The following is an 11,198-nucleotide window of genomic DNA, read 5'->3' as shown; positions in this document are numbered from 1 at the left end:
GCATTTAGAATGGCTATTACTACAGTTGTCCTTGCGAGAATACACGATAAGGCGTACGAAGGCATAAGAATGTGGCGAAAGGGTAAATGGATTGGTCAGCATAATGATCAGGTTGCCTCGTTTGTATGTCACACCTTGCAGAACTGTGACAACAATCGCCGCAGGAAAAGATGACAGTCGCTCACAGTCGGCTCAATAAGCCTTTCTGTATTCAATTTTTAGAGATGAATACAAATAGGCTCAACAAAATCGTGTTCGACCTTTTCCAGAGGGACCAAGTCATTAGAATTATTTAACCTGGATTCACGGAAGATCCGGAATTGGATCCCGGTATCGCGAGAAAAACAAAGACAAAAGTGAAACCATACGTATTTTATCCCGGTTTTATTTCTTCGCTGATTAATATCCTTAAGTCTTAAGGACCTCAAATGATACGAGCTCATAACATTTTAACCCCATTTTAAAATTAACCATCTGTAATTGTCGTTGTTCTTGAATAAGTGAACAGTAAATCTTTTTCCCCAGCTTGTAGTGCTGACCAGAATTTCTAGATAGCGCTTGAGGAACTAAAAGGGAAAAAACAAACCACAATTAATAAACATTATTAATAAAGGAAAGATAAACAGGCAAACGTTATTGCATCACTGATAATATTCTCAATGATCGAAAACGTTTAGTTTACATAGTTTGAGGGCTTTTTACCTCAATTTTTATATTACTGCATTACTATTAGTATGGCTGCAATTAAGCTGAAAGCTTTGTCCTTGCTATTTTTATAGAAACCAGAATTCATAATTTTACTGTTTACTTCTTTTTCGTTAAATATACAATACAATATAAAATCCGCATAAAATAAGAGTTAACATTTTAGGTCAACCATGCATTTAACAGCCACAGTGGGTCAATGCAAAATAAACTAATAAAGATATTTCAAGATCAGAAAGACACCTCATTTGTCTTATATGGTACGATGCACAAATACTGTCAGTACTAGCTGGTTTAGGTGTTCATACCTAAGACCCCAGCCCAAGGACCAGGATGACGACGCCGTCGCCACCGCCGCTGGACCCGCTGGAATTTCGGTGAACTGATCAATTATATATGACCTAAAAAGAAAACAATCTAGGTAAAAGTAGAACCCTACATATATTAATGGAGTTAAGATAACAAATTTATAATCCACTTTCCGGTGCCTTGATGGTTAGCCCGCTGGACGTTGGTGAATATCAGCCGGTTTCAAGTCCTGGCCTGAGTCATCTCATAGTGTCATAGACAAGACGCTGAACTATGCCTAATAGTGCCTCTTCTCATCCAGGTGTTTAAATGGGTACCGGAAAATTTAATGCTAGAGGTAACCCTGCCATGGATTGCTGGACGTAATCCCATCCAGGGAGTAGTAAAAATAACTCTTATTGCATTATGCCACGGAAACTGGGATAAACTCCGGCATGATGGGCCAACAGGCCCCTATGCATACTCGACCTTAGCTTACAGATTCTTCTACTTACTGATTTAAGAGTCGGCTAAAATCAGGCGATATTCCGCAAGATTGAGCAGGATAATTGTTTGTATATTCATCAAATTGTGAACAAAATACATTTTGCAGCTAAAAAAAACTGTGGTTGTGCAGCGTTTCAAAGATTTCGGACGAATCTTGACAACCTACGTAATCGCAGAAAATCTGTTATGTCAGCCTGCGAACAGGCTCCCGAGTGGGGCAGGGTGAAAAAAAAAATAACTACGCGAGCATTTTACGTCCAGTTCTACTTGGGAGCCTGTTTGCAGGCTTCTGTTATGTACGAATGACAGATAACAATAACATTTTAACCGTATATGGGCAACGTGTGCATTTGTTGAATAATGAGTACTGATATTTGTCCTCGAACGTTATCACAAAGTTCCAAGAGCTTTGCTCTCGGAAAACTGTTCGCTTCTCGGAACAGGTAATGCCCGTGGACAAATATCAGTGTATTTTTCGCGCCAAACTGGAGGTCATTGTTTTCTATTGGATAGTACTTCTCTGTAATTTTAGCCTCGATTTCTCGAACCTTGGAGGTTCGGAAAATTGAGATTCTACTGTACTCTCATTGAAACTATCATTTCATTGGTGGCCTGTTTTAGATTACTTTTTAATGATTTCACTTACGTAGAAGACTGATAGGCCCAAGTAGGATCCGCCTGCTGCAAAAGAAGTCAAAATATCAAATATGAATTCAAAAATTCACAAAAAACCCATTTATCACTGAGACAGACAATTTAAAGAACATTTAAGATTGATTAAACACGGTAACAATATTACATTAATGGTCAAATGAGCTGAAATTTCGATTTTTTTTATTTAAACCAAAGTGCTAATTAAGAACCAGATAAACGTATTCCGAAGTTTCAAAGTATTTAAGCTTTACATCGCAGAGATATTTCAAGTTAAAAAGTGCTCATTTTTGGCCTGTATAATCGTAGAGCGCTCTGGAAAACTCTCGGAGATTGTCGTAAACAGCGAGGTTGCAAAAACACCAATTGTGACGTCACTGTTGTTGTGCTGTTAGATCGTGAGGCATCTCAATTACGTTGGAAGTAAGGATTTTGCACCAGTTGAAAACGGCTTATAACTAGCTGAAATATTTTTTTATGATCATTAGCTCTTTTAGCTGGTTGGTATAGCTCTTCAAGCTGGTATATTTCAATGACGGTTGGTTTCATAATATTCTCACCAGAAGTTTAGCCTAAAGGCGTCTATGTTCACTTCGGTCGCAAAGCCATCAAAACCACCAATTATGATGTCAAAAAAACTCAAAACTCATTCGATTCCAGCGCGCGGTCATTGTCTAAACGTTTTAGTGTATCCTTCGGAAATGTTCGTGGTTTTGCTGTATTTCGCGCTTAAAGCTTATTTATTTATTTTTTTTTTTTTTTTTTGTCTAGCTCTCTTCACCCAGGTGTATCAATGGGTACCGGCTACATAATGCTCGGAGGGTACCCTGCGATGGAATACCGTAATGATTCGATTTAGCGCCCGGGGCGCTTATTTACTTTTGACACCCCAAGGAAGGGCGCTTATTCGAGACAGGGCGCTTATTCGGGACAGGGCGCTTATTTAATTTTTTGATAAACAAACAAATGTATCTAACAATAACAGAAACCGTAACAGTTAGAAATTATTATAAGTTTAGTTACTTTTAAAATAATTGTAAATTTCAGCAGTAAATATATACATGAACTGTAAGGTGAACGGTCAGGAGTTTATCTAGTTGGCGTAAATGACTTCAGTAGGGGCACATATCCACAATCGGGCCACTTATTAGAATAAGGGCGCTAATAAGATTGGGGGCGCTTATTGGAATAGGGGCGCTTATTTAAAAAAACACATTCGAAGGGGGGCGCTTATTTGGAAGGGGGCGCTTATTGGAAGGAGGGCGCTAAATCGAATCATTACGGTAGCATCCCATCCAGTAGCAACCTAGGGCAACTTTTGCCTTCCTTGGCAACTTTTGAGCAACAAATTGATATAAAACCGATACAAACCATAAAAGGTCGTTTCATTTCGAAGGATTTTATTAAAACTGGTTTTTATCAAAACTTATTTTATTAAAACTAAGGATATACAATAAAATGACAATAAAATAACACTTGCTTTACGCCCGCGAAATCTGGACAGCGGCTTTCTATCTAACGGGCGCTTAAGGTCGCGCAGGAACCTTGCAATCATTAGTATGCTGAGTATCCTTATTAAATTTTAGAGGAATCAATATTCAAAATGTAGTGAATTAAAGCTTTACAAGATAGCACACCAACAAGAAATTTGGCTAATGAATATATTAATGAGCAAGGGTCCTGCGCGACCTTAAATCCAGCGCTTACTCGCTGCAACGTAGAGCCTGCCGCCGGCCATCTTGGTATTTAAACTGCGAGTAATAGACGCTGGGGCAACTCTTAGTAAACCTGCAAACGCTTCAATTTCTAGAAAACGCAAAATTCACTCTAGAGAGCAAGCAACTTTTCTAAATTTTGGTGGCAACTTTTTGATATTTAAGCAACTTTAGAGCAACTTTTGGGTATATTGTGAAGCAACTTTTCCTGAATTTACCGGCACAATCTATTCATGCCTATCATTCAGGGGGACTACAATCTTGGACAAAACTGTTGAAACACTTAACAAATTTCCACCTTTTTAGCCAACGGAGTTCAGTTTTGCTACCCCCCTTCCCCCCATTTCAATGTTGGTAATGCTTTCGTGTTTTTAAAACAAAGCCTGTGGAGCCGCAAACCACAAGAAACAACATTGAGTAGGGGGGAAGGGGGATAAGATATTTTAACCCGCTTGCAAGTCGAGTCATTTGCGAAAAATGCGTGAAATGCGTATGTGTCAACAAGTTTTGTCCAAGATTGTGTAAACGACTTTTTCATGAATTTTGAGGAATTGCGATATTTCGGTGAGCTAAGGACCCATATATAATTAAAACTCTTCGAGTTGCTTTTGTAAAAATAATTTACGTCTCCAAAATATTGGTCACTTAAATTTTACAGGGGAAAAAGAGACTTCTCAGGTCAATGGCGCACGCATGTTCTTTCCTAGGGCGGTCGAATATGCTACTATGAGTAGGGCAAGCGCTTTTGAAGACCATTGGACGTGTTCTAGTCATTTAAAAAGTATTTAACCAAAGAATCCAGTTATAAATTATATAGAGAGGACATTTTGCAATAATAGATCATTTAAAAATAGCCAGGTATTAGGGGTCACGTTCCAATATCCCGCGCTAACCCGCAGGATCTTAACACTAAATCCCGCAATTTTCGAAATGTTGTTTCTCCCCTTGAATTTAGAATTCAATAGATGATTTTTTTGCGACAGTCGATTAACTTTGAATGCTTAACATAAACGAAGCGAAAAACTACGGTTAACAAAGGTTTTCAACGGTTAACGGCAAGTCTTTTGTAAAGAATAGAAGATGTCAAGGTATCTTTTATTAATAGCTGTTAACCGGTGTTAACCGTGTGTTAACCGTTCAAATCACTAAAAATTATCTTGTTAATCGTTCAGAATCACAGTGTTTACGCTAATTCAAAGTTGTAGCAGACAACTAAGGGTAACTAGTGCGAATTGAGAGAGAAAAGTCCTATTTAGTATACAGAAACAGTCGTTAGCAATAGTCTGTTATTAACTGCCTGTTTGTCACGCCGCGTCCATTTTGTCACGCTTGAGACGTTGTGGCGTGACGCCATTGCTTTTCACGTAATCCCACTCATAAAACGCCTGTAGCTTAATGCATTTTCGTTCTTTTCCTATGGAATTGTAAATACGTTATGTTTTGGCTTGTTTTCTGTACTGAACGTTTCTTTTTATGACTTCATTTGTGTGAATTGTACTCAGGTCGTTTGAATGTACACAGTGTATCGACTATTAGCGTTACAAATTGTTCTAATTACCATCAATGGCGCACATAAAAACCAAACTTTGTATTTTATCTGAAGTTTGAAAATGTAGACATTTGATGGAAACTTGAATCAGCCCTTCAATAAAGCCATTTCCTATTCAAATCCTTGAAAAGACTCTGACTGAGTAGAATCAGTGAAAGTTATGTTGACTCGATTGGTAACGAGCCTCCGAAAACCCTTGTAATTGATGATTCCATGGATTAATTAAAGCCTGTCGTGGCAACGAGCAGTTGGTGGTAAAGAACTCGAAGGGTACAAAAAGCTGAAGGCGTTTTATAGCAGAACTTTAAAGCGTTTTCTACTTATTAGCCAAAATATCGTTTACACAATCTTGGACAAAACTGTTGAAACACTTAACAAATTTCCACCTTTTTAGCCAACGGAGTTCAGTTTTGCTACCCCCCTTCCCCCCATTTCAATGTTGGTAATGCTTTCGTGTTTTTAAAACAAAGCCTGTGGAGCCGCAAACCACAAGAAACAACATTGAGTAGGGGGGAAGGGGGATAAGATATTTTAACCCGCTTGCAAGTCGAGTCATTTGCGAAAAATGCGTGAAATGCGTATGTGTCAACAAGTTTTGTCCAAGATTGTGTAAACGGCTTTTTCATGAATTTTGAGGAATTGCGATATTTCGGTGAGCTAAGGACCCATATATAATTAAAACTCTTCGAGTTGCTTTTGTAAAAATAATTTACGTCTCCAAAATATTGGTCACTTAAATTTTACAGGGGAAAAAGAGACTTCTCAGGTCAATGGCGCACGCATGTTCTTTCCTAGGGCGGTCGAATATGCTACTATGAGTAGGGCAAGCGCTTTTGAAGACCATTGGACGTGTTCTAGTCATTTAAAAAGTATTTAACCAAAGAATCCAGTTATAAATTATATAGAGAGGACATTTTGCAATAATAGATCATTTAAAAATAGCCAGGTATTAGGGGTCACGTTCCAATATCCCGCGCTAACCCGCAGGATCTTAACACTAAATCCCGCAATTTTCGAAATGTTGTTTCTCCCCTTGAATTTAGAATTCAATAGATGATTTTTTTGCGACAGTCGATTAACTTTGAATGCTTAACATAAACGAAGCGAAAAACTACGGTTAACAAAGGTTTTCAACGGTTAACGGCAAGTCTTTTGTAAAGAATAGAAGATGTCAAGGTATCTTTTATTAATAGCTGTTAACCGGTGTTAACCGTGTGTTAACCGTTCAAATCACTAAAAATTATCTTGTTAATCGTTCAGAATCACAGTGTTTACGCTAATTCAAAGTTGTAGCAGACAACTAAGGGTAACTAGTGCGAATTGAGAGAGAAAAGTCCTATTTAGTATACAGAAACAGTCGTTAGCAATAGTCTGTTATTAACTGCCTGTTTGTCACGCCGCGTCCATTTTGTCACGCTTGAGACGTTGTGGCGTGACGCCATTGCTTTTCACGTAATCCCACTCATAAAACGCCTGTAGCTTAATGCATTTTCGTTCTTTTCCTATGGAATTGTAAATACGTTATGTTTTGGCTTGTTTTCTGTACTGAACGTTTCTTTTTATGACTTCATTTGTGTGAATTGTACTCAGGTCGTTTGAATGTACACAGTGTATCGACTATTAGCGTTACAAATTGTTCTAATTACCATCAATGACGCACATAAAAACCAAACTTTGTATTTTATCTGAAGTTTGAAAATGTAGACATTTGATGGAAACTTGAATCAGCCCTTCAATAAAGCCATTTCCTATTCAAATCCTTGAAAAGACTCTGACTGAGTAGAATCAGTGAAAGTTATGTTGACTCGATTGGTAACGAGCCTCCGAAAACCCTTGTAATTGATGATTCCATGGATTAATTAAAGCCTGTCGTGGCAACGAGCAGTTGGTGGTAAAGAACTCGAAGGGTACAAAAAGCTGAAGGCGTTTTATAGCAGAACTTTAAAGCGTTTTCTACTTATTAGCCAAAATATCGTTTACACAATCTTGGACAAAACTGTTGAAACACTTAACAAATTTCCACCTTTTTAGCCAACGGAGTTCAGTTTTGCTACCCCCCTTCCCCCCATTTCAATGTTGGTAATGCTTTCGTGTTTTTAAAACAAAGCCTGTGGAGCCGCAAACCACAAGAAACAACATTGAGTAGGGGGGAAGGGGGATAAGATATTTTAACCCGCTTGCAAGTCGAGTCATTTGCGAAAAATGCGTGAAATGCGTATGTGTCAACAAGTTTTGTCCAAGATTGTAGAAATACTTCTAATTGCTACATGCTACTGAAACCGGGATAATATCCGGCCGGATGGACCACTAGGTTCGAACGCAAGCTTTACGTTTTGCTTTCCTTACGTACAAGAAATTAAATACCAAAAGATAAAATTTAACTTTATTCTAGTCCAAGCCATGGGAACAAAACGGTAAAAGAGAAAGAAAAGGACAAAAACGACTTACCACATCAGGTGCTTCATTCAAAGCGTCCGTTTCCTTCAGCAGGTCTAAAATGTCATCGTTAGCGTCATCATTTTTCATGGTGTAACCAGTTGACAGGCAAAGGAAAAGAACGGAAACGACAATTCGAGCGTCCATTCTTGCTTGTAAGTATCTGCAACTCAAACTTTGTCAGAAAAGCTAGTGGTCATTATTTGAAACGCATTTCTACACGAGCAATTTTTGTATATGTGACAAATTTTATTTGTCACATAAAAGCAAACTCGCAAGCTTGTCAGCAAACATATTTCTCACAAAAAAATGGACCAATTTTTCTCATCTACACGGGCAAATAAAAACTGTGACATAAAAATTGCCCGGGTAAACCGGGCTTAACAAGAAGTCAAACACATAGGGTTCGTATAATTTAAATAAATTGCCTTTAGCAGTATCTGAAAATTTAACCGTGAAAACTGGATACACATTCAATAAACCAAAAATCTGTATTATGTCGTTCAAGAGCATTTCAGATAATTCGAAGGGATTTTAGTAGACTGATACAACTTACTATTTTTATATTACAATAAAATTAAAATTTTGCACTGGAGCTTCAGTTGTATCGCTGATAGGCAGTTTCAGTTTCTAATTTGCATCACTTAAAACGCATTTACAAAATTAAACAGGAAATCTTAAAGTTTGGAGCTGTACGCGTTTAAACAGTTCTTATCAAACCAAATGTTACCTAAATCAGTCATCTGGTTTTTCTTGTGAGGGAACCTAAGCTTACAAGCCCCGTGGTTTTTTATTAGGTTCCCTCGCCATTTTTTTTTTTTTTCTATCCGTTAATAATCTTATATTATATTGTAGTTTTGTATATTCATTATTATCTTGTGTATTGATTTGTTTTATTTATTGTTTTCATAATTCTATTTTTTGTTTGTGTGGCAAAATTAAAAAAAATACATACATACATGTTTTTAGCTTTTTCCAAATAAATTTAAGTCAAAAAAATTGGCATAAGCGGTCTTCCTCTAAGCACAGGTTAAAACAAATTAAGACAACTAAAAGTATTAAGCTATAGACCTTGGGTAATTGTCTATCGATATGTCAATTAAGAGCTGCAAACAATAGTTAAAACGTTTTGAGATTTTAATCAGGCATGAGTCAAAAAACATTTTAGTTCTTCTTAAAGTTAGGCCAACATAATGTTGACAAACCTAAATGGCAATCACCAGAAAGAATTTGTTATTCCAGTTTGCAAATGAAAAAGTTGGCATTGGCCCCGAACCCAACCGTGGAGGTTAAATGTTATAGTCAAAGCTACAGTATTCGTAATTTTTCAATATTTTTCCTGGTAACTTGAGGAGTGTTAAAACTGGACTTGATTTTTTAAAAGCACATACGCTAAAGGGAACTCCCTCAACTAAGCTAGTAGGAACCTGCTCAAACAACAAAAAAAAACGTGAGATAGAAACTATTAACAATAAGTGGACAATTTTAGAAATTGAGCTGATTGAAACACTTCAGAGAAACGTTTCAAAACATTGATTATTGCTTTCTCGGTTATTTGAAATCCGATCAGTAATTCAGCGACAACAGCTCAAAAATGTTACTTCCAAATAGCGCTCGGAATTTGGCTCATCCTCGAAAACCTGTAAAACTCACAATGGCGATGCAACAATGAAAAACAAAAAAATATAAAAATAAATTTTTCATCTGTCAAGAATGAAAACAGTTTAAATGTCCCTAATGAAATGCCTTTAGGGTTAAAGAAACTCATGCTCTTGTGTACTAGTTAAGATTATAGCCATCTATATAATTTTGCAAATTATATCCGGCACGTTTTGAATTAAATAAATTTTGCTTTCTTAAAAGAGATACATTGTAAAAGAATGGGTATGTACCATCTGGTGTCGTTGTGTATTGCAAATCCGTTAATTTGATCGGTTTTATTTGCTATAAGTTGGCTATTTGTCCAAGGACAACTTTTTCGCGTGTGTTGTTATAATACAAGGTTTTAACAATGGTTTTGTTTTCCAAGTAGTTGCAAAATCACATAAGACACATTTTTCTTGTGGGAAAGGAATAAGAAAATTGCTTGTTAAATAATTAGAGAAATGGCTGACGTTTACTACGAGGGATAGTCGAGTCTGCTACGACTCCTTATCATTCTTTCTAAACAAAAATTCTGTTGTTTAATTTAAAATACCTCTTAAAGAGTGGTTATTGTAAAAGGGATTCTAAGATTAACACCTCTTTATTCTTCTAAATTATTTGCGGATCTGTCAAGAGCTATCAAAGTAGCCTTCTTTAAATTTGCGAAAAGAACAGGAACAGGTTTTCAAAAAGAAAATTATTCTCTGCCACTCGCTTAAGACGTTGCTATACCTAGCTTTTAGTGCTGGAAATTCTTGTTACAAATGTGACATACTGCAAAATAGGCTTGTCTATCAATATTTACCTTAAAAGTCAGCCAAAGCTTCGTTACAAGTTATCTCTCTGTTAAGAACTGGATGTGATGTGCGCCTTCCTGTCCTTTCAAAGGATTTATATGGGAGAGATGTTTTTGTCCTTTTTGGGGGAGAAATTAATTAGCGTTCATGGGGAGGAATACATAACGACGTGACGTCATAGAGCATTGTTATATTACATAAATAAAATCACCAACAGGACTTTTATGTCAAGCATTCACAGCTTGACCATGATCTCCACAACCAGAAAGGCCTAGCCTGCGTGAAAGTATTTAGAGACAACGGCATTATTCATTTCAGTTTTCCATCATTTTTAAGTTCTCGTGATCGAGAAGTGATAAGGTTTTATTATTTTAAAATAGAATATGAAATTTACATCTGACACTAACAACGTTGATGCAACTTGCCTTGGGTATCAAAATTTGTAAACTGTTTGATTCAATCCCTTTTTCGGCTCTCAGCGTCCAACGTTCTTTTTTTTATTTATATACGCGGCACTGGTTTAAAGAGAAGAAATCTTTAATCCCCAAGAATTCACAAGACCAATGGCTCAGAGAGTAAAAGGGCTTAGATTTTCGCCTCCTTGACGACGGTAATGAATTTTAGAAGCACGCACTTTAAAAAGTGACCAAGGCTCAAAATATATCTATATAATTTTGAATATAATTTTTCGTAAATATATTTTATAATGTTTACCTTCTCATAAAAATTCGCTTTTGAATTAGTGTATGTATGTAGCATTTGATGTCGTGGTGTTTGCAAATCCATTAATTTAAATGGTTGTTCGTGCTATAAGTTGACAGTTCGCCGATGGTCAACATATGCGTCTCTGTTGCTTTAATTCAGGATTTTAGCGTTGGTTTCGCTTTTCGAGTAGTTGCTATAATA

General features: G+C 36.8%; 1 long non-coding RNA gene across 1 annotated transcript; it reads right to left on the bottom strand.

Moving 5' to 3' along the window:
- Positions 1-367: 367 nt before the first annotated feature.
- On the bottom strand, positions 368-10,416 carry LOC144662647 (uncharacterized). Its single transcript, XR_013572480.1, has 5 exons — positions 10,301-10,416; positions 7,864-8,026; positions 2,147-2,181; positions 1,014-1,106; positions 368-566 (listed from the first exon to the last, which is right to left on the bottom strand). It is a non-coding gene; the product is annotated as an uncharacterized LOC144662647 (long non-coding RNA).
- Between the last annotated feature and the right edge of the window lie 782 nt (positions 10,417-11,198).

The sequence above is a fragment of the Oculina patagonica genome, chromosome 8 (genome assembly GCF_052425735.1).
Source record: "Oculina patagonica isolate OP01 chromosome 8, crgOcupat, whole genome shotgun sequence".
Lineage (NCBI taxonomy): Eukaryota > Metazoa > Cnidaria > Anthozoa > Scleractinia > Oculinidae > Oculina > Oculina patagonica.
This window is presented reverse-complemented; position numbering and strand designations above follow the sequence as displayed.